Genomic DNA, 26,975 nt, shown 5'->3' with positions numbered 1-26,975 from the left:
TTGTAGTTGGGTTTTTTTTTTGGAGTTAACGAATAAAAAAAATTTTTGAACTTCTTGATTAATTTTTCATGTTTCCTTTTTTGTGCTCGTTAAGAGTGAACATTTTTCCGCCTACATCTATAAGAAAAGATGTAAACAGAATGGAAAATATTCGATTTTTTTGTTTAAACAATTTTAAATTTAAAAATTTTTTTTTATTTAAACCCTTTTTTTTTAAGTACGTTACCACAAAATGCTTATTTTTTTTGTAATTAGTCTGTCGCAAAATGTGATCTTATTTAAAATGCAGAATAAAAATTTTGGTTCCCTAAACCTTTTTCTTAATAATAAACTCTTCATTATTAAATTTCTCAATTGTTTGTATGGTTTCAGTGACTGTAGCTAAAACCGTTATCATTTATAGATGGAAAGGGAAAGGAAAGGAAAAGGGGGAAGAAAAAATAACATTTGTAGTATTAAATTTAATTTAAACCTTGAATTTTTAATTTACTTGTTAATCTCGCTCGCAAAAAATTTGACCAGATAAAACTAGGGCAACTGCGTTACCCAACAGAAGTTGATGAAAAACTAAAATCTACTCTCATAAGAAGGCAAACGAAGGAAGATCACAAATTTGATTAACCCTATCCAGAATTTTCCATTAAGCCTGTTGATTACTTTTTTTCGCTAATTTCAAAAGATGACCCTTATGTTAGAAAAAATCAAATGCTGTAAAATAAATCAAGTTGGTTAATCAAATAACAAAGTTTGGCTAACATCAACTTTTGAAACGCAATCATAAGCATTTTAAAACTGTAAGAATTATAAGTTGTTAAACAATGATGATCTAATATGCATTCTTTATTCAGAATAATGAATAAATTGTCTCAATACACAGTTTATTGCAAAGTATAGCTTGTTTTGTTTGTTTGACTCAAATTCCTCCTAACCATATGCAAAATGAATTCAAATATTCCAAAATTACTATTTGGATTGTGAAGTTAAAAACAAATTTGCTTTTCTGAAAACCCTCACTTTCATTTGAGTTTTGTTAATAAGAATAAAAAAAAATCAATAGCATTTTTTAACATGGTAAGTACATGATAAATTTTTTTTTCTAAACATGGATAATACAATCTAGCTATATCAACATTATTGAAAATTATTTTGTAAAAATTCAAATTTCATTGAAATTGTTAAATCAAAATTCCTTATTCCTTAACAGAATAAACAAAATTTAGCAAAAAAGAAGGTATTTTAGCAAAAAAGAAGAAAAAAATTCAGCAAACTATTAAAAAATAACAAGAAAATACAAAATACTTCTTTTACGTATAGTCGAAATTTTTCACGAAATTAAATGGCTCCTTGAATATTCTCTTAAGAATTTTATTTTATAAAATAATAAAATTTACAAGGATTTTATATTATAATATTATAAAAACGAGATTATTTTTGACATTATATACCCTTAAGGTATTCTACCTTGTAGTTGGTATACAAACAGATCAATTCCATGCAAATTCCATTAAAACGAAATTCTTCACAACTAAAATTTTATTCTCTATTTCATGAGCATCCATACAATTGTATATCATAATATTGTGTGCATTAATATCATAGAATTCCCCGTTATGACGTTATATGCAAAAGCTAATTTTATGTGAAAAAGAGAAAATGGTGTATGCACATACTTTTCCTTTTACTCCTTTTTAAAATTTGCATACAAATAAAAAGGATCAATTTTTTTATATAAGGATATTAAAAGCAAATAACATAATAAATACTGGAAGTACTGTGTTTTAAGCAGTTTTTCCATTTTTTTAGCAAAATCTAAGTGAATTTTAGAAAATGCAATTCTCATTAAAAAATTTAATCACTACTTGTATTATAATATTTTAATGCAGTTGGAGTTTTGTTCACTTATTTAAATTTCAAAAAATTATTTTAAACATGACAAGAACTAAAACAATTAAGAAAATTAAGATAATAAAAATATACAAAGCACAGGACACAATTACCGCCTAGCTAAGACAGAAATTTTTTTAAAAAGCAAAACTCCAGGGCTATTTATGTGCTGGAAAATTGGAGATTTAAAGATAACGTAACGTAATGTCTTATGAATATCAGAAATATTATGATTTTTGTTTATTAAAATAAAGTAAGCAGACTTTTCACTGACGAAATTTCCTGTTAGAAAAATGTAAAAAGAATAAAGAAATTTTCGCAAAATATCCATTCGCCGTTATTTGTCCATTTGTCTATTTGCCTGTTAATGAACTTCTGTATTTCAGTAGATTTTTTACAACAAAATCATTGAAATTACTTATTAATTGAAATATTTGTCTACTGTAAATTACCGCAGTGTAGCATCACTGCGTCAATTTCAACTAACTGCATACTTTCTAATATTAAACTTCCAAATTAATTCCTTAGAATATCCCGAGTTCATAAGCTATTGCGATAATTTACAATATTTGAGTTATAGTAATAATAAAAATAGCAAGGTGTTAAAAGAAGATAAGAAAAGTAAAGAATTGAGAACCAATTTACATAATTTTATAATTCTTACTCACCTCAAATGACTTGTAATTACGAAAAAAAATATTAAAAATCCTAGAATTATGCAATATTTTCACAGTTACTTAATCCTTCATAAAGTTCATTATATGAAATTTTACACGAGATTTTCATTTTAATGCAATATTCAAATAAGTCTAAATAAAGAAAAATTTGCAATTTTTTTTTCTTTAGGGCTATTAGTGAAATTATTTTAAGAATTCAGAACAAGAAATTTAAATACATTGTGGAAAAAATCTTTTTATTTTTTTTTTAAATTGAAAGAATAAAAAAAGAGAAACCGGACATTCTTATGATATTTCCTTTAACTAAAATTTAAATATTATGATAAAGTGTTTTATGAAGAAATATTATGACAGTGAATTTAACAAAGAACGTGAAAAAATTACCATAATTTTCTCAGCTGTTTGGTTTAACAAAGAAAAACAGACTATCACTCGACAGATTCTTAATTACAGTTTATGTAATCCAATTGAATCAAATGCGAAATTGATTGATTCATAATAATTCAGAAGACTTCTTGATGAGAAAGAATATTATGTAGATCTCAGAATGTTGCTTTGTAGAAATGCTTTTTCTTAAAATATGGTTTTCAAATTCAGGATACAAACATTTACTTTATATAAGAAAACTAATAAGTTAGCTGTGTGAAATTTTAAGTAAACATCTGTTGAGGGAAAAGTTAAGAAAATTTTGAACAAAGATGAGGAACTTCATGAGTCACATTTTTTGGGATAGAATCAAAAAGCTAAAAATTAGATAATTTGTAAGAAAAGTTATTTTGTGGCAACAAAACCCTAGAAGATGGGTAATAAAATTAAAATGTGCCTAAACTTTTTGTGTTTTCCTGGACCTGTTGTCTCACACTGCTCTATGTATTTTGTTAGCATACAAGAAGATGGGAAAAGAGTGATATTGACTTGAGTCTTCACATGAAAAAACCAATTTTCTTTTCGTTTTTTTTAAAAGGAAAATTTCAAATTTCCTCAAAATACAATACAAGCCGATTATTGCCTTGGAAAACTTTAAATTTTTCTGAGCATCACTGTAATTTTCAATTTCATTCATCATCTACTTTTTTATTCAGTAAAATTCATTCCCATTTTTCATTTCAAACGATTTTAAGTAAAGGAGAATTCAAAACACAAAATATTTTCAGTTTAAAGACGGACAAAAATGTTTTTAATTTTGTTTTTAATTTTCGTTTGTTAAGAAAAGGATATTACATTGCAAAAAAGTAAAAAAAATTTGTATAATACCTACTTCTTGTTAAAATTTGAAACTTTTCATAAATGTAAGCTTTCCCGGTTAATAAGAGAAGCAATAAAAAAAGAAAATGGAAATTGTATAAAAAGCGACAATCCGAAAAAAGTGTGTTTTGTACATTTTTTTTTGTATTCGTAACGTTATCCGGAAGAAAAAAAAGAATTTAAAAATAATATTTAAAAATTTTGTCAACAAAAATATCAAGAATTTAACAAAATGAAAAGGACATTAGAGGTTCACACTTGAACGCCTGTTCAGTCTTAAATGTGATTTGTAAAGTTTTTTTAAAACGCTTTTTATTCTTCTTTGTTTCTGGCTTCTTTTTCCGCATCTTCTCTACCGAAATTATCTTCTTATATAAATATCTAAGGTTTACAGTTTATACTTATGCGTGTATCTGTTTGTGTGTCAGTAACAAAATATTTACTTAATTTTTGGAAAGCTTTAAGAGAACACGAAAAAAAAGAAAATCGTTGAATGAAATTTGTTCTTGAAATTTTTCACAGTAACTCGCAGACACCAAACGAAGAATTTCTTATGAAAACAAAAAAGAAAGAAAACAACAACAAAAACAGTAAAAGAACAAAAAAAAAAAGGATTTTTAAGGATAAATTATATTTTTAAGTGCTAAAAGTAATACGTTCGTCTTTCCTCTTAAAAATTATACTGATTGTATAAAAATGAATTAAAAAAGAATTGATGTAGAAGAGAAAATATTTTAAGAGATTGAATCGTTTAAGGATAATTAAATTCCCATGATATCATGACAAAACCATTATGTGTACCTATTTATAAAAATAAAGAAAAAAACCAAATAAGAAAAAGGATAATAACTCATTATATTAGAAGAAAATTGGTATTTCTTGTACACTGCCTGATAAGCAGTTCATTTCCACAAGTACTACAAGAACTGTGTTTGAGATTAATTCAATTCCATTTAAAATAAAAACAAAAGTATTCAAGATTCGTTTAACTTTTAAAAACATCGTAATTAAATACTTTTAATAGAGGTAAAGTTAATCAAATATACGTAAAACGATTTAATTAAATATTTTCCCCATTTAATGAGAATTTTTTTTTCTAATTATTAAAATTTTACGCTTAAAATAAAGTTTAAAATACTTATGAGTAGAATGCGTACAGACCGTCACACATGTATAAAAGAATTTAATATAAAAATAATGGGGAAGGTTTTAAAAATAAAATTAATTTTTCAAGTAACCCTTTCAACTCATGTGGAAACTCATAGCAAATTAACCTTGAAATATATTAATAAATAATATATGTATATAGTTTTTTTTTGCCAATTATTAAGATTAGAAATATGAGTTTATAAAAAATATGGTAGCTATTCTCATAATCTGTGAAGCCTTTTTGTTATTTTTACACAAGATGTCCGAGATGCGATGATGATATTCGCAAAATTTTAAAGTTTTACAGTATATCACAAAAAATCCGCTATACATAACAATTAAAAAAATCTGATGTGGTCAGCACATAACCGACCGCAATGTGTATTGTCTAGTTAAGTGAAAGTGTTACAGAATATTATAAAAATGTCTGTTAAATACTTCTTTCCAATTTTTAGGACATTAGTAAGCTTATAGTTAACATACCTAGAAAAATGTAAATTTGGCTCTTAGTAGAGTTTCGCTTTGTGCTACCCGAATTCCCTGAAATGCTCGCCAGTTAGTTTCGGTAACGACCAGAACTCAAATATCAAATTTCAAGAAATTCCATCAATTTGTTCTGTGTATATGGTGAAAAATGTAAAGTCGGCCCGCAAATCAGTTCTCGAGCCCTGATCTTTCCAAAAAAGTTATATGTTCATTGTTTTAATACGAGAAACTCAAGTATTAAATTTCAATGAAATCGGTTGATTATTTCTCTTTATATACACAAAAATGTATATTTGGCCCGTAGTAAACGTCCAGTTGCCGATACCTGATTTGTTCCAAAAGCTAGGAATTTTCACGGACGGTCAAACAAAGCTCATATATGAAATTTCAAGTAAATCGGTTGAATATTTTCTTCAAAATGGTGAAAAATGTAAAATCGGCCCGCAAATCAGTTTTCGAGTCCTGATATTTCCAAAAAATTTATATGTTCATAGTTTTCATACGAGGAATTTATATATTAAATTTCAATGAAATCGGTTGATTATTTCTCTTTATATACACAAAAATGTACATTTGGCCCGTAGTAAACGTCCAGTTACTGACGCCTGATTTCTTCCAAAAGATAGGAGGTTTCATCGCCGGTAGAGCAAAACTTATATATGAAATTTCAAGTAAATCGGTTGAATATGTTCTTCAATATGCTCAAAAATGTAAAACAGGCCCGCTAAAAAGTGCAGTTCCCGAGGCCTGATATATACCAAAAGTTGATCGATCCGTGCCATGGTGGAAATAAACTTACATATAAAATTTCATCAAAATCGGTTCGGCCGAACTTGAGATACACGCGTACACACACAGACCGACAGACCGACAGACCGACAGGTTGCTAAAAATAGTTTATTTACACTTCCCTACTATGGAGAAGTACGTTCCCACCGAAAACTCGATATGCAAAATTTGTTGCCATCACATAACTTACCTATTGTTTACACAATACGGTCGGTAAAAAAAACTGAAAGAAAATGACTTCTATTCTCAACCAAATACTCCATGAAAGGTTTTGTTAAATAGAGGATTCCAAGGGCTTCTAAAATAATCTATGAAATTTGTCTACCTCTTTAATTTCTTTAAGTCTAATTGCAAATATGTAAAGAAATTACACTTTTGAAGAAGAAGAATTTTCACAAAATCAATAAATTGACAAGGAGCAATAACTAAGAAATAAAACACATAAGTAGTGTTATACATGTTCCCACAATACTTCGCAAGTGTATACACCCTGTATGTTTTGAAAAAATTGAAAGTGTGTTTGAAAATGTTTGAATAATTCAATGGATACTAGGAAAAAATTACTGTTTATCAATAATGTTTCGGCAACCATGTGCAATTATAAAGATTAAGAAAAAATTTAATTGAATGATTTTTTTTTCATAAAATTTTATTTATAGCCACAAAAACCATTAATAATAATAATCTATATTAATAAATAGAACAATTAAAAACCCCAATGGACTTCTGTTTCAATATTTCATAATATACGAAATTTCAATTGGAATTCTTATCAAGTCTAATAAAAAGGGACATAAAGGAATATTCGTAATTTTTATTAATTTTCATTGATTCCATGTTATTAATAAGAAAATAGTCTAAAAGTCAGATCATTCTCATAATATAGTTTTTATTAAAATTATAGCAAGGGTTATAACCATATTAAGTTAAAAAGGATGGTTTATAATACCAGATTATATTTATTGAAACAGGTAGAAAAACTGAAAATAAAGGCAAGCGTAAATCGTAATTGGCAAAAAGTGAGAATTGTTCCTCTTGATTTGAAGAAAGCGAAATTGAATGAAATTTGATATTTTGATGTGAAGATTTACTTGATTTTAAGAAAATTTCTATTAAGTGAGTTGGAGTATTTGTAAAACTACATAAAAATCTTCTTTTCTCAAAAAATTTTGAATTTAACCGGGTTGTGATATTAAACAGGATTGATATTAAGCGTGTTTGACTGTGCATGAGGAAATAAAATAAGCAAATTCAACGTTAATGTTAAGTAAAACATACTTATATTATTTATTGCTAAAGATATTTTATTGATAAATCATTTGGTAACAAAAAAATGCATGGAAAACTTTTCATTTGAATAGAACTTTAATTTTTACTTCATTTATTCAAAATAGAAAATTGCATATCTTTAGGGGCAGTTTTCAAAAGTGCATAAATGCCCTTTAGGGGCAGTTTGCAAAAATGCGTTATCAATAATAAGCAATTTTCCGAAGAAAATTTTAATTTGCATAGTACAGCTTAAAAAAATTATTGACGAAAAATTAAGATTCTTATTTGTTTCTGTAAGAAAATCTAGAAAATTTTTTCTATTAATTGAGACCTTACCTCCTTTGGGAAGTCTTACAAAAATCATTGACCAAAATTAAAACAAGTTTACGAATGTGCAATAATAGGCCAGCCATTAAAAATTCTGTAAATATCTGACCACAACTTCAAAAACAAAAGACTAAACTTTACGGACCCATCAAAACTAGAGTCAAATAAACTTTTTCAAATTAATCAAACTTTTTATTTTAAATTTTTTAACACAAAATAACTTTAATTTAAAAACAACATATAAAAAACCTGTGACTAATTTCAATTATTTATACAAAGTTTCAATGCTTACTTGCCATAATATAAGTACACCATAAGTAATTTATCCTACATAAATCCAGAACTAAGAAAATTGAAAAGTTCACAACGTCCCACACATACCTGAAATGACAAAAAAAAAAAATAAAAGATATTTTTTATTATGTTTCATGAATTTTTTTGTCATATTTTCTACAGTAAGTATTTTGATTTCGGAACCCATTTCAAAACCTTTTTTACTTTTTGTTTTTTGCCGCAGCCTTAAGAGAATTTTGTTTTATTCTAGAAATGGATACAATGTTTGTGCTAAGTAGTATAACAAAATATCAAAAATAATTTCAAAAATAAAATCTTTAAATTTATCTTTATTAAAATCAGATAAGAAGTGAAATGTCAAAGTAGAAAAAAAAGAAAAAAAAATATTAAAAAGGGACTAGAGGAAATTTTTGTTGTAATTATGCTTATGTAATAAAATACCATAAAAGATTCAAAGAATACAAAGACGACAACCTTGAAATCCTCAATTTTAGTATTCAATTTATAACTCAAAATTTCTAAAAACAATGCAATAAAATCAAGGAAAATTTAAGGATAGCAATAAATGGTAATATTTTATGAATTTTTTTCTTGTTCTTTCTTTATTTTAAAGAATATTGAATATTTTCTTGATTAGTTAGATAAATGAGTTCATTAATATAAATCTAAACTGTGCAATCTAGCTCTGGATTAAAAATTTATTGACAATAAAGAAATTTAATATTTTTTATTGAAAATCTAGCATTAAAATTGATTTTAAAATTTAATATTGATTATAAAAAAATGTTGTAAAATTTTGAATGACTTTGATTGACTTTTTTAATGGTGAATTTTTAAAAATAATTTTTTTTTTTCAGAAATTAAATCCCTATTGTATACAACACAACATTTTTATTCAATCAACGTTTGAAAAAATTCAATTCGATGAGTTTCTATAAAACTTTTGGAGTTTCTATAAAATTTCTAAATCACAAGCATAAAATTTGGTCGGCATTTGATCGGCAACAGTTAAAAAACTCACATACAAATCTAATGTGAGAAGAACCATAAGCTGAGATAAACAAATTCAGATTCACAAATAGAACCTCATTTTATAGATTAGAATAATTCATCCTTCTGTCATTACAATGTGTTGGTGCCAATTCATTAAAAAGTGTAAGTGATTTAATTAAATTTTCAGCACATCTCGTATTAAATAAGCACAAAGCTTACAAATAGTCCGCAATTTTGTTCATGTGATCATTAAGTTGACTATAAGTTTAATGTCTGCACATAAAATATTAACGCATAGTATAGTTGAAAGAACTGTTATATAAGTTTCTGCATATCTTGCATATATGTTTTGTAAGAGGTAATGGTAATAAGTTAAGTTAAACTCGTACTTAATGGAGTCTTATACAAGTTTAAAACCAATTCAAAATTATAGCTAAGATATGTATAACCTGAATTTTACTAATACAACATCATAGTTGTGAAATTAATAAGTAATAAGCACAAAACCTATAAATATATATGTTCTTGTTATTGAGTGTTTCAATAGTAGATTGTATGTAGCAGTCAATGTAAACAAATACTTAGTAATCATGTGAATTACAGTATAAGCAATGTAGAGAACATTTCGTCGGCAATTTCTTCATGCCTCTGTAACTCAGTTGGTAGAGCGTTTGCCTAGAAAGCGGTAGGTCACTGGTTCGAGTCCAGTTCGAGGAGAAAAAAAATTTTTTTTTAATTAATTTTTCTGCTTTTAACTCGTTCCTTTGATTACGTCATCTATCTGTTCTGCAGTTGCATGAAGAAATTTCCATTAAACTGAACATGTTCCCAAGGTACTGAAGCTAAAACTAAATAGTTAACGAAATTTTATCAATTTTAACTTAAATACTTACAAGATTTTCAGAAATCTAAAACTATATTGTTATAATTAAGGTATTTGTAAATTACTTTCACCATTTACTTTTCAAAACATTCATAAAATTTTTTTAAAAGTAGAAAAACAAAAAACTTTAAATTTTATTGTGAATCCTTGCAACAATGACTAATAATGGAAAACTGTTATAGGTCAAATTATTGAAATTATTAACAATTTGGCAATAAATTTAAATTCAATTCTCATTCAAAAATTTATTAAATAAAAAATTTCCATAAGAATATATTTCCATTCTCCTCTCCGAATACATAAGTTTTTCATTTATAAACAATAATAGACCTAAAACAAAATTTCAAATATTTCACACACTCACACATACCAATACATTATACAGTCCACTCCAGTATTCATACATATGTATAAAAGGTTTAATATATTCATTCTAAATATAATTCATTCTCCTTATAAGAAAATATGCATAAATTGATGATGTTTTTATTTAAATTTCTTAGATATTCTCTAATAAAAAAAATATTCCAACTTGAGATTTTTAAATTATTTCAGATAAACTTGCTCAGAATAGAAATTCAATTCAATTGGGCATTTTAAAAATGTTATCCTATTTTTCATTTATAACAATCGAACTATGAAGTAGTAATAGAAGCTTATTTAGAAAAATAAATAAATAAAATTGAATAAATAGTTTAAGAAAATAGAAAAATAAAATGGAAAGAGAATTTAGAATAAATTTTTTCTATTAAGTGGAAAATCTTTACTGTCAAAACAATATCATACATAATTATCCTTGTACATCAAAAATTCTCCAAGATATTGTGTGAAAATTTTGTTTTCTTTTTGCTGTTTGACATTTCAAGAGTATTTTTATCCTTTACGTAGGTACACAATATTTGTTCAATTATATAATCATATATTTTTATATCTCTATAGTGAGTTCAATTTCCCAACTCGAAACTTGTAGGATGAAATCGAAATAGTAAAAGTCATGATGAAGGATTTTAATACTTGTGAATCCTATTAAGTGAATTTGATGATCAAGATTGTAATCAATTATTACTAACAAAGTTGTTGTTGTCATTATCGAACAAATTATTTATAACATTTTTATACTTTGGTTATCTTCTCTGTATGATTATATTCAGTCCTGTATATTATACTTTTATACCTCTTTAAAGGTTTCTTTTCTTAAATTTGCAAATTTCGACATTGTTATTATATTTATCAATTAACAGCTTGAATATATATGTAAGACCAACAAGAAAAAAATCAGGGACGGCGAGAACTGGACTACAGGGACTGTGTTCCAGCAGAATTTCAGTGTTGTAAAACTGAAAGGAGAACAATATTGTTGTTTCTACACAAAAATGGGTACTCAGTTTTGGGCTAGCAATTAATGATTAAAAATAGCATATTACTTAATTTTTTGGAAAGATCAGGGCTTAGAAACCGAGCTAGGGATTTCTTGAAATTTAATGTTTAAATTCACGTTGTTACTGAAGTTGTCTGACGAATTTTTCGGTGAATTCGAATGGCATAATGCAAAACTTTACTAAGAGGTAAATTTACATTTTTCGAAGAATTTTAACTTATGTTTACAAGTATCCTTGGAATTGTAAAGAAGGGTACTCAGTTTTGGGTTAGCAATAAATGACTCAAAATAACATATTACTTACACACAGTATTTTGGTGTTATACTGCACATATAATGGTTATAATATGTTTAATATACAGACCATAGTAGTTGATAATATATTTGACAACAACCAACCACATTTGTGTCTACTACACTAATATTATTACTGATATTTTTTTCTCTTTAGTATTAAGTAATATTCGTTTAGTTGAATCCCGATTTTAAGTTAATAAGGCTAATTTACTTTTAATTAAGTGCAAATTTCTGGTGAAAAATTATCTTAATTATAGAAGATTCTTAAATTTCTGAAGTATTAAATTACTTTTAAATTTAAAATAGTAATTGATATTTTTAGAGTTTTTTGATTTCTTCTAACAAGAAAATTTAATAAGGATGTACGCACAACTACACTAAAACAACGCCCATGTGCTTTTAAGATAAAATGTTCTTATCAGTTCTCAATTACTTTCTATAATAAGTTGTTGAATAGCATTCACGTTTACTCCAATGTGGCGGTTATTTCACGATTAACTAATAATAATTATTAAGTCGTAACAATACAAACTAAAGCTAAAAACCTCATAAAACTTTAAAATTTTAAGATTCTGTAGAAGAAAAATAAAAATTAAAATTTTAGAACAACTTGCTACATTTATTTCCAAAAATACATAAAATCAAGAGATTCATTATTAAATTTTTGAGTACCTTAGTCTCGTTCTTTTTCAACCAATACAAAAAAAACAACAAAACAGTTTTCATAATTAATTTTGATTGCTCTTGAAATCATACACTAGCTGACAAAACCATTACTTTCTTTGAGATGGGCGAAGTTGAAAAAAAAGTTTGTACTTAATTGTTTAATATAAAAAAAAAACCAGAATTCATCAGTACACTTTGGAATTTTTCCAAAAAATTTTCAGAATTTTTTCTTTAAAGTTATAAGTGGCTTCTGTTCTTGTTGCAATCACATTGTCTTCTAGTCTTAAATAACAAGACATACTTTAAAAAAACACTTTTACTTAAGTTTGAGAATTTATTTAAAGAATAAAAAGAACATTTTACTCGATTTCTCTACGTACAGAGACAATATTGTATTGGACCCTCAATTGAGCTTGAAAAATACTGTATGGGTGTTTTCATAATAATAAATAGTTGTGTATATTTTTTATTTGCTATTTGTGTATAAGAATAAGGACAGAAGTTGCATAATTTTATGCAACAGCAAAAGTTGCTCAAATACTTAAAGAGTTTTAGGAGAAACATGTTAGTACATTATTGAACTGCTGATTTTAACATATTCCAATTATAATTTTGAAAACTGCTTGGAACTACTTTAATACTAAGACTTTAAGTAATATTGTCACTGCACATGATAACTAGTAAATTAAAATTTTAAATAGAAAAATCATTTATTCTGTTCTGTTCAGAGACGTACAAAAATAAAAATATATTCAGGGAAACATTTTTTAAATCAACGCCCTATGTCATGGACATATACTTAATGTCAAATTTACATATAAGACTAACATTTAAAATGTTTAGCATTCTTTCAGTTCAAATAAGTAATGCATTTTTCCTTTGCATGTGCATGCACAATTTTCATTCCTACGTGAAAAAAAAACATCCTTTTTATATTACACATATTTATTTTTCATATTTTTTTTGTTCTTTGGCAAAAGGATCAGTTAGATTGTAATTTAATCAAAAACAGGATTATATTCTGATTGTGTTAAGGTTTCTTTTGTTAAGACTATTTGTATAACAATGAAATAAGAGACAACACAAAAGTAATAACCTTCGCCTTTTGTTCTGTTCTAAATTTGTTGAAGTATTTTTCACATACAAATATAAAAGACTAAATTTTTTTTACCGACCGTATTGTGTAAACAATAGGTAGGTTATGTGATGGCAACAAATTTTGCATATCGAGTTTTCGGTGGGAACGTACTTCTTCATAGTAGGGAAGTGTAAATAAACTATTTTTAGCAACCTGTCGGTCTGTCGGTCTGTCGGTCTGTCGGTCTGTCCGTCTGTCGGTCTGTGTGTGCAAGCGTGTATCTCAAGTTCGGCTGAACCGATTTTGATGAAATTTTATATGTAAGTTTGTTTCCACCATGGCACGGATCGATCAACTTTTGGTATATATCAGACCTCGGGAACTGCACTTTTTAGCGGGCCTGTTTTACATTTTTGAACATTTTGAAGAAAATATTCAACCGATTTACTTGAAATTTTATATATAAGCTCAGCTCGACCGTCCGCAAAAATTCGTATGTTTTGGAAGAAATCAGGCATTGGCAACTAGACGTTTACTACGGGCCAAATATACATTTTTGTGTATATAAAGAGAAATAATCAACCGATTTCATTGAAATTTAATATATGAATTCCTCATATTAAAGCAATGAACATATAACTTTTTTGGAAAGATCAGGGCTTGAGAACTGATTTGCGGGCCGATTTTACATTTTTCACCATATCTACGGAATGAATTGATGGAATTTCTTGAAATTTGATATTTGAGTTCTGGTTGTTACCGAAACTAACTGGCGAGCATTTCATTGAATTCGGGTAGCATAAAGCGAAACTAAGAGCCAAATTTACATTTTTCTAAGTATGTTAACTATAAGCTTACTAATGTCCTAAAAATTGCAAAGAAGTATTTAACAGACATTTTTATAATATTCTGTAACACTTTCATTTAACTAGACAATACACAATGCGGTCGGTTATGTGCTGACCACATCAGATTTTTTGTACTGCTCTCATATTCGCATATAGGATGATGCACAAAAGGATAATAATTTGATAAAGGAATGAAGAAAAAAAATATGTTTTCTTAAATATTTCGAAAACGGAAAAAGAAAACTAAATTTATTTTATTACTTTGTAAATTAAAATGAAATTTATTTAAAGAAAATTTAAGTTTTTAGTAAAAGGAAAATGATTTTATTGGAAATTTTATTCCTTCTTTCTATAAATCTGCATTGCATATAATAAGCGAGGTTATATGATGGGCCCAAATTTCGAATGTTAAGTTTTTGATGGCTTATCCATGGCAGGGAAGCATAAACAAATTCTTTTTAGAGAAGTGTGGGCTTCCCTGTTTTTTGGTCTGTATGTGTACGCGAGTGTCGCAAGTTCGATTAAACCGATTTTGATAAAATTTTATATGTGAGTTTATTCGGCCATTTTACGGATTGATAAATTTTTGGGATATATTGATCAATCTGTAAGAGGTCCCGGTCCTTTTTACTGAACAATTTTACATTTTGCACATATAAAGAGAAATAATCAACAACTTTCCATCAAATTTAATATTTATAATATTCAGCGGTCGCAAACCGAATCGGGGGCCGATTTTATATTGCTTACCATATCGACGGAACTAATTGATGGAATTTCATGAAGTTTAATATTTTAGTTCTTTTTATTACCGAAACTAACTGGAAAACTTTTCACAGAGAAGGAAGGCACAAAGCGAAATTCCAAAAATTTAAAAATTTGTATGTATTTCTTAAACCAATAAGGTTATTAAGGTCAACCAAAGGTCAAATTAAAAGTCGGAAAAAGCGGTGAAACAAAAGTTTTTTGTTCACCGTGGGCTATGAAGTTGCAAAATACGAAGCCATTATATGGCATCACATAATCTCTAGAAAAACTAAATGTCCAAATGTCTAACAAGCTCAGGTAGTTGACATATAACCCTGTAAAAGCTAATTTTAAATATTTCATAAACTAGTTGGGCTAACTCCATGAAAATTCGTAAGAAAGTTTCGAATCATATAGCTTATAGATTACTCAAAAATTTTGTTCAGCTAACTTATTAGAGTCCGTTTATTATTCAAATACAACTCACTATTCCAATACAACTCTCCAAATTAAATAAAATAATTAAGTCTCAAACAGCTTTCAAAGCAAATTGTCTTTGTGCAATTCAGTCGATTGAAGTAAAAAAAAAATTTTAAAGATTTTTTACATAAAAAGTTTAAATTATTTTTTCAATTAACTTGTACGTTAAAAATAGTTCATAAGAATCCTAAAAATGTTTTTCTAAATATTTTAGAAAATCTTATTTATCAATCAATAAATTGAAAATTTTTATCAATTTTGAACACTTAATTAAAAATGTTCAAACTTTAACACTTTGATTTTTGGTTTTTTGCTAGCATAAATAAATTTCCAAACTAATTTTAAACTTTTATTTTAAAATCATGAAATAAATTTTTATTAGATTTCATTAAACTTGTGAATTTATTTTTATTTTAACTTTTAATTTCACACAAAATACCCTCAAAAAAGTAATAATGCAAATAATAAGAACACTATTTTAAAAGCATTCCTTAATTAACACCCAATTCAATTGGAATGCTTTTATTTGTAACCATGTTCTTTACATCAAAAACTAATTATTTATACCGAATAAAAACCAAAACGAACTTTTCTCTAATATATTTAAACAAACTCGCACAACAGATATGAATGTATGTGAATTTACATAATTAAATATTAGCATTAAAAGTAAATACATAATTATTCCATTTAATAAACTTTCATATAAAATGAAGAGGGAGAGAAAAAAGGAAGATTTAATTTAAATAAGGGTTGTTAAACGAGCACGTTTTCTTTGAGCTTTGGTGTCAAATTTAACCTTGGTATGAAGAATAGGTACTCATAATAATAATTGATTAATTTATATTTTTTTAATAACTTGTATTTAAAATGAAATTCTAGCTTTAATTACATCTAACGATAGGAACAGTGAAATAAGACGTAAGGTTTTAGGGCACAACAACTTGCAAACCACAACAAAATTTCTTACAAGCAATGCAAAGTTTAACATCCGTTTTACACCATTTTGAAATCATTTCCTAGGCTCCGGTTTAAAATTTAATTTGCTGATTTGATAAAAAAGGTTAAGAAATTTTTATTCACTACTTTAAAGAAAATGGTTAATGTATTAAATCTTCTGATTAAATTATACCAACACTTTTTGCTAATATATAGAACCACAAACTGCGTTTCTGGCAGTATGGGTTTTCTTTCGAATATAGTCAACCTAAGAGACAACCAAGTCGTTGAAATAGTTTCCTCTCTTAATCTCTTAACTCTTTTACAAAATTTATAATGCCTAAAGTGAGTTTTGTTAATTCCTGCAAAAAATACTCACCTAAAAAAGAAATTTCAACTGGTGGCTCTTCAATTTAAATCTAATAAGAAGAAGATTCCAGAAGAAATTTTGTTAATGGAAGTTTAAAATTCCTAGTCTAATTATAATAATTGTCGCAAAGGTATACTTTATTGTCATTTAATAGACAACTGAATAGAAAATTCGATATGTAGCCCTATTGAAATGAGAAATTCATTGAAACAAAAAAAATATCCTTTAGAATTCAAAATAGTTATTTTGATGTTTTCGTATGATGAATGTTATGATTAAAAACTTTTTCAATTCATTATCCTTTTCTCATCTCATTAGATAAAACAAAAAAAACTAAAAAATAACAAGGCTAATTAGTTAATGAACATTTTCACCATTTTTTTCTTATTTTCACAATTTTGTTTTGTTCTTGCGCTTGCCTGCTTCTACATTGCCTCCTCGAGAAAAAGTAAAGAAAAGCAAAAACAGAACTTTTTTTTCCTCCTCATCATTTTACATTTTTTTTTCGTTTAAGGACATTGTCATTCAATGTAAAAGAACAGAGAACTAAAAGAAAAAATTCAATAATGGAGACGTTTATTTACAAAAACGACTGTGACATTGACTTTGAGCAAGAATTTTTTATACAATACACAGTGTAATAGTCACCTTTAAGGATATTCAATGACGTTCCAATTAATTGAAAATGAAAAAAATGGAAGAAAACAACATAATAAGAAGAAAGGATGGTAATCAAATTGGAGAGAACAAAAAAAAAAACACCGAAACTTTCACGGTAAAAAAAAATTTATATTTTAGTTATGATCCTTTAATTTTTTTTAATTAAATTATTTTTTCAACTTTTTTAATTGTTTAGGTTTCTAAACAATTTAAACAAAAGAAAAGTTTAATTTTTCGTTATTATACCGTTTCAGATATTAGATTTTTAGAAAATCCTAAATTAAAATTGCAATTTTTAATTTCCAGTTGATTAACTGCGAAAAAAGGCTTACAGAAATAGGAAAATTTTTAATAATTAAAATAAATTACTAAAAGATACGTTAAAGAATAAGGATAATAATAGAGTTGATAGCGTCCAACCCTTTGCTTTTCGTACAGTTTGGATAAATTTAGTAGAATCACTGAATAAATTTTTTTTTCCTCTTTGAAAAGTTATTATTAAATTGAGTAAAATTTTGGTACAAATGTTTGAAAATTTGGGATTATTAAATAATTTTGAAAATTTGTACAAGTCGAACTAATTGTTTTAGGAAAAAGAGATTGCAATTATGTGAAGTTGAATATTAAAATCTACTAATCAATTAATAAATTTTTCGTTTTTGCGATTAAAATGGATAATACAGGGAGGGGCAGGGGCCGAGTTTACATTATGCAAATATAATTCGTTAAATTCTTTATATATCATGCGAAAGTTAAATGCATTACACTAAAACATTTGCGCAATTAAGCAAAATATTGCGTTGATATTTAAACGAATAGATGTATGTGATAGCTAAAGATAAAAAGTAAGAAGGCACTTGGAAACTTACTGAAATACACAATGCAAGAATCATTTATCATTTCAGTGACTTAGTGGCCAATAAAATTGTCAGTAAATCAATATTCAATTATAATTCAATTTCTCAAATGAATGATTTATGTATGATTTATTGCTAAAGATTCTTATTAATGAATGTATTAATTATTGAAATAATTTTTAAATAATTTGAGAGCAACAAATAAAACCTCCTAAGAATTTTTAATCTTTATAATAAAAAAAAAATATATCTATTCTCAATTTGTATTCTCTCTTTCCTATTTATAACATAATTTGTCCAGTTTCTTTTTATACTTTCATCAATATTTTATCCTTCTTTCATTAATTCAGTGTAGTAGGTCCTCTATAGCTACTCGTTTCCTTTTCTTCCTTGATATTTTGAAATTGTATTTTTTCAATTAAATTTTTCTAATTTTATCTAAGTTTTGCATTTTAATTATTTTTTCAATTTAAATTTTTCTATCAGGTTTAGTTCTTAGTTTTATTTGTTAACTGTATGGAATTGATTTCATCCTGTCTATATAGAGTCGCATACCCATTCAATGAAAATTAATAGAAGTACTTAGTTCGATTTTCCGTGAACTGATTTCAAATAATAAATTTCTTACCTATCCGCATCCATTTTAAAAGCTTTGAATCAACACAAAATAATAAAAAAAATTGATGCACAGCTGATTTACCTATACGAAACGTTTTTTTTAAGATTTTTGGACATCAAACTTTATATGTGTTACTTACCGTAATGCTGCATTGATTTTTAGAGGATTTTCTATCGATGGTGTGTCGATTACTTTCCAATTATACCCTATTTATTCGGCTTTCATACATTCTAATGTTTTTGGCACTTTTCCCAAAAAATTTTGAAGATAGAAAGCTGAAATTTTATATGTATATAGATTTTTAGTAAAAACTTATTTCCGTAAAAGAAAATTTTAACCTATCTCCCCCCTCTAAAAGTTATCTTGATGCAATATAATTATGTTTTACACATTGAAGAAACAGACGAGTTACGGCTTCAAGCTTCTATGACTAAAATGGGATACCAATATGCTTGAAAGCTACAAAAACATTTAATTCTAATAATTAATCAAAAAAACAATAAAGAAAACCTGCTTTATATTTTGAAAAATTTTTGTACAATCAATTATACTTACGCACTTAACTTAAAACTACTACAATTCAGATTTAAAACTACTGTACAATTAAATATATTTACAAGCTTAAAACAGACTTACTACTAAGAAACCGGACTATATTAATAAAATTCGAGAGCAGCAAACCGTTTATTGCACTAAAAATGGGAGATAGCTGAATTCCAAGCAATGACACTTTGAATAAAAAGGGATAAATTGCCCCAACTTGAGGGACAAGGATCAGCAAATATAAATATTTCATGAATCAGAATACTTTACAAACCTTTTGCAAGCAAATTATTTGAAAATTGTATTATATCCCTATTTGACTTCATCTAGAGTAGCAGCGTTAATAACGCTAAGCATATTTTCATGTTTTTGCGAAATTCAGGGTCTTTTATTTCAGTATATTGTTTTCAAATGAAATTTAAATACGTAATATACACATATATTTTTCACTTGACTCATCCGTAGATTCATCACCAAGAACCGAAGAAAATGAACAACAAAATCTAAAAGAGTTTTGCAGAAAATAATAACCACATAACCAAATTCCGTTGTTCAACTTTTTTGAGCTCTTAACAAACAGCGTATGAGGTTGTGTAGCAGTTCAGAAATTTCAACAAGTTTTATCCAACATAACGGCCCAACAATATATTTCCTTGTGCAAATTTTCAAAACTATGCACCGAATAATTTTTGAGATATGGCCAAATAACTTTTATAGTTGTATGATAGGTATCATAAGCGCCTATAAGATCTCGATAACTTTTAACGAATATAGCATTTTTTTGTTTCAATGAATTTCTCATTTCAATAGGGCTACATATCGAATTTTCTATTCAGTTGTCTATTAAATGACAATAAAGTATACCTTTGCGACATTTTACCATATTTATTTTGGCAAACTTTCAGTACTGTAATTGCAATAGCTTCAACAGTTTTTAAGATATACTTACATTGCTAAATAACTGTTCAAGTTACGTGGCAGATACGAGATGGAGCCAAGCAATTTCAACGAATTTTGGCTTACACAATAGTCCTAAATTAATAATACACTCGCTTGTGTGAAATTTCAATACTGTAGCTTCAATAATTTCTGATATATAACCCAATAAATCGTAAAGTTGTATGGCAGCTACTCGAAACAGTACCTCGATCATATCCAATTTAAATAGGGCTCCAGAATTCAAAATCTTATGCATAATAAGACTATGCCTTTTATTTGACATTATTTAATTTTAACATCTTCATTTCTATGGATACCGTACCTATACTTAAACACATTCAATAGAATAAATTCAAAACTATTTTACCATATATTCTTTCTATTGTTTCCACGCACGTGACTTTAATTTTGAAAATTTCCACATTAACTTCCAGAATAAAAACGAAAATCTTAAACAAAAGAAAAAAACATGTGCAAATTATGAACAAAATAAAAAATATCCTTTTTCGAAATTATATTCAAGTAAATGTATCGGTTTACATGAAAGTTATGAGCATTCTTATGTCAAAAAAATTATTTACTGCCTAGTGGCCACAACTAGCAACAAGAATTATGTGATAACCTAAAATATGAAATTTGAATGTGACTGAATTTTCGGAGGAACAATAGAGAAAGTAAAACAAAAGAAAAACTTATTAGTTACGTAATCAAAATTTCTTTTTCTTTGTTGTTCTCCCAAGCAACAGTATTGATGAGTCATTACTTATTTTTAGCATATTAGGATTACGTCAAAAATTATTCGAAAAATTTTCATTCCAATTTCATAGTCAATTTTACTAAATTTTTATGCAAATTAAAATTAAGTTATTGATATGTGTGTATGTACTTATCCGTATGTGTATGTATGAATAAAATATATTTTCATATTTTTATAAACGTGAGTGTTTTACATACTCATAAAAATGTATTAATTCATTTCTTTTGAGCAGGTTTTTTATAAAGTTAAATAGGTGTTTGTATACCATAAAGATATGCAGAAACATTAGGAATTCAGAATTTTGCAAATTGATAAGTTCGATTTAGCACAAGATTGAAGAAAGAGTTTGAAATTGAGAAGAACCCTTAATCTCGTTTTTGTAAAACAATTTTCCTGGACTCAAAAAGTGTTATCACATACAAATATTAAAAAAGTTTTGCACAATGGGGATTTAATTAATTTACAAAGAATTCACAGAATAGTATGAGATATACAATATTTTGCAGAAAATTCGTTTATGCATTGTAACGTCATGCATTGTGCATTGTAAAATTATAATTTCATAAGATCTTCGTTCCGTTTTGTCAAAAACAAAGATCAAGCTGTGTTCAAATCCAAAACCGAATGCAATGACACTGTATACTCGTTATACTTATCGTCAATATATTTTTATAGAAGACATCCAAAGTTTTTTGTTTGGAGGATCTGCTTTCGAAAACATATTTTAAACAATTTGGAACGCGTTATATTGTAATTTTTTTTAAAGATACAATTATGGATGTGCAATCCATTTACTTCGTTGTATTCAATAATACTCGTTACTTCACTGATCGATACCCGTTAATTTTTACGCCTTAACCAGTACTCCTAAAAAAATTTTTTTTTGGCATATTCAGAATATTCTGAGTAGAGATGGAAAAAACTGTGATTTTTTAATCACAGTGACGGACAGTAATTGCTCAGTTCAAACCACATCAAAAAAAAGAGAGATTTCAGTGACCGCTCTCTTCTTATTAGCTTAACTATGAAGGTAAGATAAACCTGTACAACCGATCAGAGAAATGTGACCAACCGTTTTAGTAAAGAACTGCAATGAAGCGTTGTATTTTGGGAAGTAGAAGTCGAATACATATGATTTAAAAAAATTATTCCTGGATTTTGACGAAAAACATCAATTTGTGAAAAAATAAATAAAATTAAAACCGCTCGACTTTACCCAAAAAATATAGTTCAAAAAAACTTGTACCACTTTTTAGGATTTTTTAATTGTTTATTGTTTGTTAAGCTTCCATTACAGGATCGGGGAGTACGTTTTTTGAATTAAGCCAATAGGAGCTTATGGTTCCCAAGATATATAATTCCCAAGATACATTGATAATTGAATTCAATGTATAAAAAAAATACATTTATTCTCTCCACTTATACATAAATACAATATTTTAATATAATAAATATCACAATGTAATAACCGAACCTATATACAACAACACGTGAATCAATTCTAATACGAATCTGCCTCATTCTGATTATGCCATTAACTATATAACAAAATATAGTTATTAATACAATACTAGGTACATGATGTGATAATATTGATAATGAGTATTCTTGATCTACAAGGAACCAGATACTTTAGATCCTCGAAGTAACAGGTACTTAGTTAGTATTCGCATATCAATAGATACAATACGAACCGGGATATATAATCAAAGATTTCCCTTCGCAGTTAATTAAACCTTAAAATTTATTTTGTTAAATTAATACAGAAGTGTACTGTTATTAAGACGCTCAATGAATAATTATAGAAAAATTTCATTTACGATGTACCAATTTCCGAAAAATTTGTATGGCACAATACACAAAAATTTTAAAAAAGAAGCAAGTTCTTATCAAATTAAAAATTAAATGTGAACTATACTTAAAATTTAATTTGATTACTGTCTGATTACTGTAGCATATTCAAACATCGCAATTTCAATACCTTGCCAATTAAAATAACAAAAACTAAACTGTTTTCAATTCTCCAATTGGTATTTTCGAAATATTTCTTAGAAATTAAAAATTTTTGATTTAAATGCAGTAAAATTTGATTTTCTGAAGAAATAAAGATTATTAAATTTTTTAATTTAATAACATTTAATTCAGAAACAACAAATAGAGGACTTTGTTGTGAAAGTAACAAAATTAATTTGTAATAAATCTTAATTTTGAAATCAGATGAAAATTTACTTTAGTCCCCACCAAACATCAACTACAAATAATCCTATATTTAGAAAATATCAACAGTCAATTCAATTTTAAATTAATTTTTAGAAAGAGAAAGCAAGTAAGGATATACCATATACGAGTACTTAAGAAAAAAAGAATTCTTTTTATAATTAACTTTAAAAGATCAAATGAAAAGCACTTAAGCTAAAAGAAAAGGGTTATTTTAATTTACTTTTTGTTCTTTTATTTTTTCATCTTTGCCTCATTTTTCAAGAAAAATTTTTCATAAAATTTAATGCATTTCCAATGGTCACCGAAATATTTTTAAATTTTATATCAAAATTTTTAGAATTTTATAAAATTCTTACATTATAAAAAAAAACTAAGTTCAACAAAGCCATAAGGAAGAAGGTTGAAGTACACATTTTATTGAAAATTTCAAATATTTTTGGATTACCATCAGTTAATCTAAAGCAGAAGCTGTTGCAAATTCTTATAGTAAGACATTTTACTATTAAATTCCAATTAGTAAATAATTTACTAATTGAAATTTTTCTTATTTTGAAAGACGATCAAATGGGGTGACAAAGTAGACTATGTAATAATGTTTCCAAACTATTGAAATACGAAAATGGTGTAAAAACTTGTGAAGTTCAAGGTTTGCAAAACCATATACACTCAACTGTGGCATTTTACAATAGGAAAGCAATTTCATTTGATGTGCAATTTTAATTTAAAAATTTATTTGCAGTTTTAACACAATAAGGCCTAAAAACATTCCTTTTTTTGAGAATGCTACGGGGATTAACGGACTAACAGAAGATTTCACAAAAGATTGAATAAAATTCTAGTTTAAGAATTTTGTATACTCAGCAACATATTTCGAAATTTTTAATGAACAATAATTTGAAACTATTATTAATTTTTCTTTCAACTTATTTTAATAAAAGGATTTAATAATGAATTTGTTATTGATAGATGAAAGATGAAAAAATCAACCAAAAAATTCTTCCTCCGACAACAACGAAAATAAAGAAACAAAAAAAGGAATGAAAAATTAAATTTAAAATTCTTAAAAATAAATTCTTTCTTTTATAAAATCTTCAAATACAAAATCGAACTCATAATGAAAGGACACAACCAAAAAACATCTAAAAGTTTTCTGATTAAAACCGAGAAAGCATTAAAAAAGAAAAAAATTTCTGAGGGTTTACAAAGTGAGTGGTTAAAGGAAAAATTCTAAAATAAATCAAAAAATATTTTTTTGTTATTAAAATTCAAATCAAATTAATGAAAGTAAAGAATAATAAAAAAATATTTGAAAAATTCTGGGGATAGTTAATTAGTTTTTTTCGAAGAAGATGAAGAAATAAAGCCGAAATATCTTTGGTTTTCAATTAAAATTTTAGGAAATATGGAAATTTTTTATAACATTTGGATTGTCATGGTTCTGTTAAAAGTTGGAATTTTTTTTCAAATTCTAAAAGAATATTGAATAATATTCTAATTTCTATTCAAATATTCTGTGTGTTTCATCACTTCAAAGATTAATTTCTCTAAGTATATAGTCGAAAACTAATTTTGAAATTGTAACTGGATTTACAAGAATATTAAGAACTAAGCAAACCATTGAATTTAACGAATAAATGGCTAATTTTACCTTTAATTGTTTAACGGAGCCGGATTCCCATTACTATCCCATTAACTGCTATCCCATTAACAATTATTATTAAATTATAAAAATAATTTTCCCAAATTTTATTTTTAAGTAAACTATGTATACGTATAATATTTTATTAACTTTTAAGAGATGAAAGTCTGTTCTTGACTAATACATTTTTGGCTTAATCCTTGTCAGATTTAAGTTACTGGACTTGCATGTATATTTATTGAAATATTTTGAAAATCCTAATGAAATTCAAAATAAATGCTAGCAATATTTAATAAAAAATTTTTTTTCAATTATTTTTAAATTAAAGACTTCCTTACAAACTTATGTACACCTATATATTTTTGATAAATTAATTTTTCTTTCCAAAATCCCTAAAAATATAATATTATATTTGTTTATTCCTAAAAAGAAAATATAAAATTAAAATTTCATTTCTCATATTATTGCCGTCTTTGTACCCCTACTTTTTAATATAAAACACGAAAACCTCATAAAACACCCCTTCAAATAAATCATAAATATTTATTTATAAATCAATAAAAAAATGTTAATATCTTCAGGATGTAAAAGAAAAATGTTATATAAACAAACAGGATGAGATAAAATGAAATAAGCGCATTACATTTTAATTATCGTATGCGTAAGCTACGGGTAACTCGAAATAAATTGCATGAGCTAACCCACTTAGATGGGTAGGGAATTAATCAATACTCTAGCTGACAAAATGAACTTCTCTCATTTAATTCAATCTTAATGTTGCAAGACGTTTTTGAATTTTTTTTAAGTTAAAACAAATGTAAACATTAAAACTTTAGATATATAACAGTGATCAGGCTTATAATACCCCCAAGTATAAAAGCAAAGAATTAATTATGCGCATTAATTCGACTTTTATGGCTAAAATGAGCAAAGTAGTCAATACTAGCTATATTAAATCAAGTTTCCATATAAAAACATTTTTAAAATTACTCGCAATTTCTCCTAGGTGTTTTTGAGTTGTAACTATATTTCTGTAAAAGGAATATTTTAAATTATCAATCTTCATTTTGAACAGAAAATAAATATATTCGAATACATATTTCGATGTCAAATATCAACACAAACAGACAAACAGAATACTGAAATTAACAATTGAAGGCTATTACATCCTTTATAAAAATATTCTAAGAAACGCGAGAAAAAAAGTCTAATATATTATAAATATTAAATTGCATATTTTAAGGTTATCAATCTTCTTACATTCACAATAAATGTAAGTAGTTATATTTATAGATATACAATAAACCTAGTACATATTATATTTGCATACTTCACGGATATTAATTTTATTATTATGCCGTATATTTGATATACTATTTACACAACATTTTTTGTATTGCGTGTATAAGTATGTGCATTAGTTCACCTTAGCAGAATGTAAATTGTATTGAAAGCATGTTAGTATTATTATAATTTATGAATATTTTGAATATATAGAAGATCAATGAAAGGAAGTGCTCAAAATACAAAACGTCTATATACAGCTTTATCATTTCACGTTTAGTTTGTATTATGGTTCAAAAATATTTAATGCAAATACGAAAAGCGCTCAGTAATTTTTTGGAATGTGAGTGTAAAATATTTTGGTATTAAAGGTAAATAGGGAAATTCAAGAATTTTAATAAATAAAATATTCCAATTTGAATAAAAGAAAACTTTTAGTGTTTTATAGAAAAAGTATTCTAAAATTTAAGCATAGTTGGAACTCATTATTACTTTCTTTCATAATAAGAAGAAATTTCTAGATTTACTTACAACATTTCAATTGCTTAAGCAGAGACCCTCACATATTTTTTCTAACAAAATGTTTTTAAACAAAAAGAGAAAAGATCTCCAATAAGAGAAAAGAGAGAAATTATTTTTGAATGAAAAGTATGGCAGC

The 26,975-nt window shown here is 26.3% G+C and overlaps 1 protein-coding gene across 13 annotated transcripts in view; it reads right to left on the bottom strand.

Moving 5' to 3' along the window:
• Positions 1–26,975, bottom strand: part of LOC129611238 (transient receptor potential cation channel trpm) — a 248,746-nt gene that overhangs the window by 187,173 nt on the left and 34,598 nt on the right. For all 13 annotated transcript variants that reach the window (XM_055524269.1, XM_055524268.1, XM_055524272.1 and 10 more), the window contains one exon: positions 8,119–8,207. The gene's annotated coding sequence lies outside the window, so the exon portion shown is untranslated. The remainder of the gene's footprint in view (positions 1–8,118; positions 8,208–26,975) is intronic.

The sequence above is a fragment of the Condylostylus longicornis genome, unplaced genomic scaffold (assembly GCF_029603195.1).
Source record: "Condylostylus longicornis isolate FDR11 unplaced genomic scaffold, ASM2960319v2 ptg000048l, whole genome shotgun sequence".
NCBI lineage: Eukaryota > Metazoa > Arthropoda > Insecta > Diptera > Dolichopodidae > Condylostylus > Condylostylus longicornis.
The sequence above is the reverse complement of the archived record's forward strand: the minus strand, read 5'-3'. Positions and strand labels throughout refer to the sequence as shown.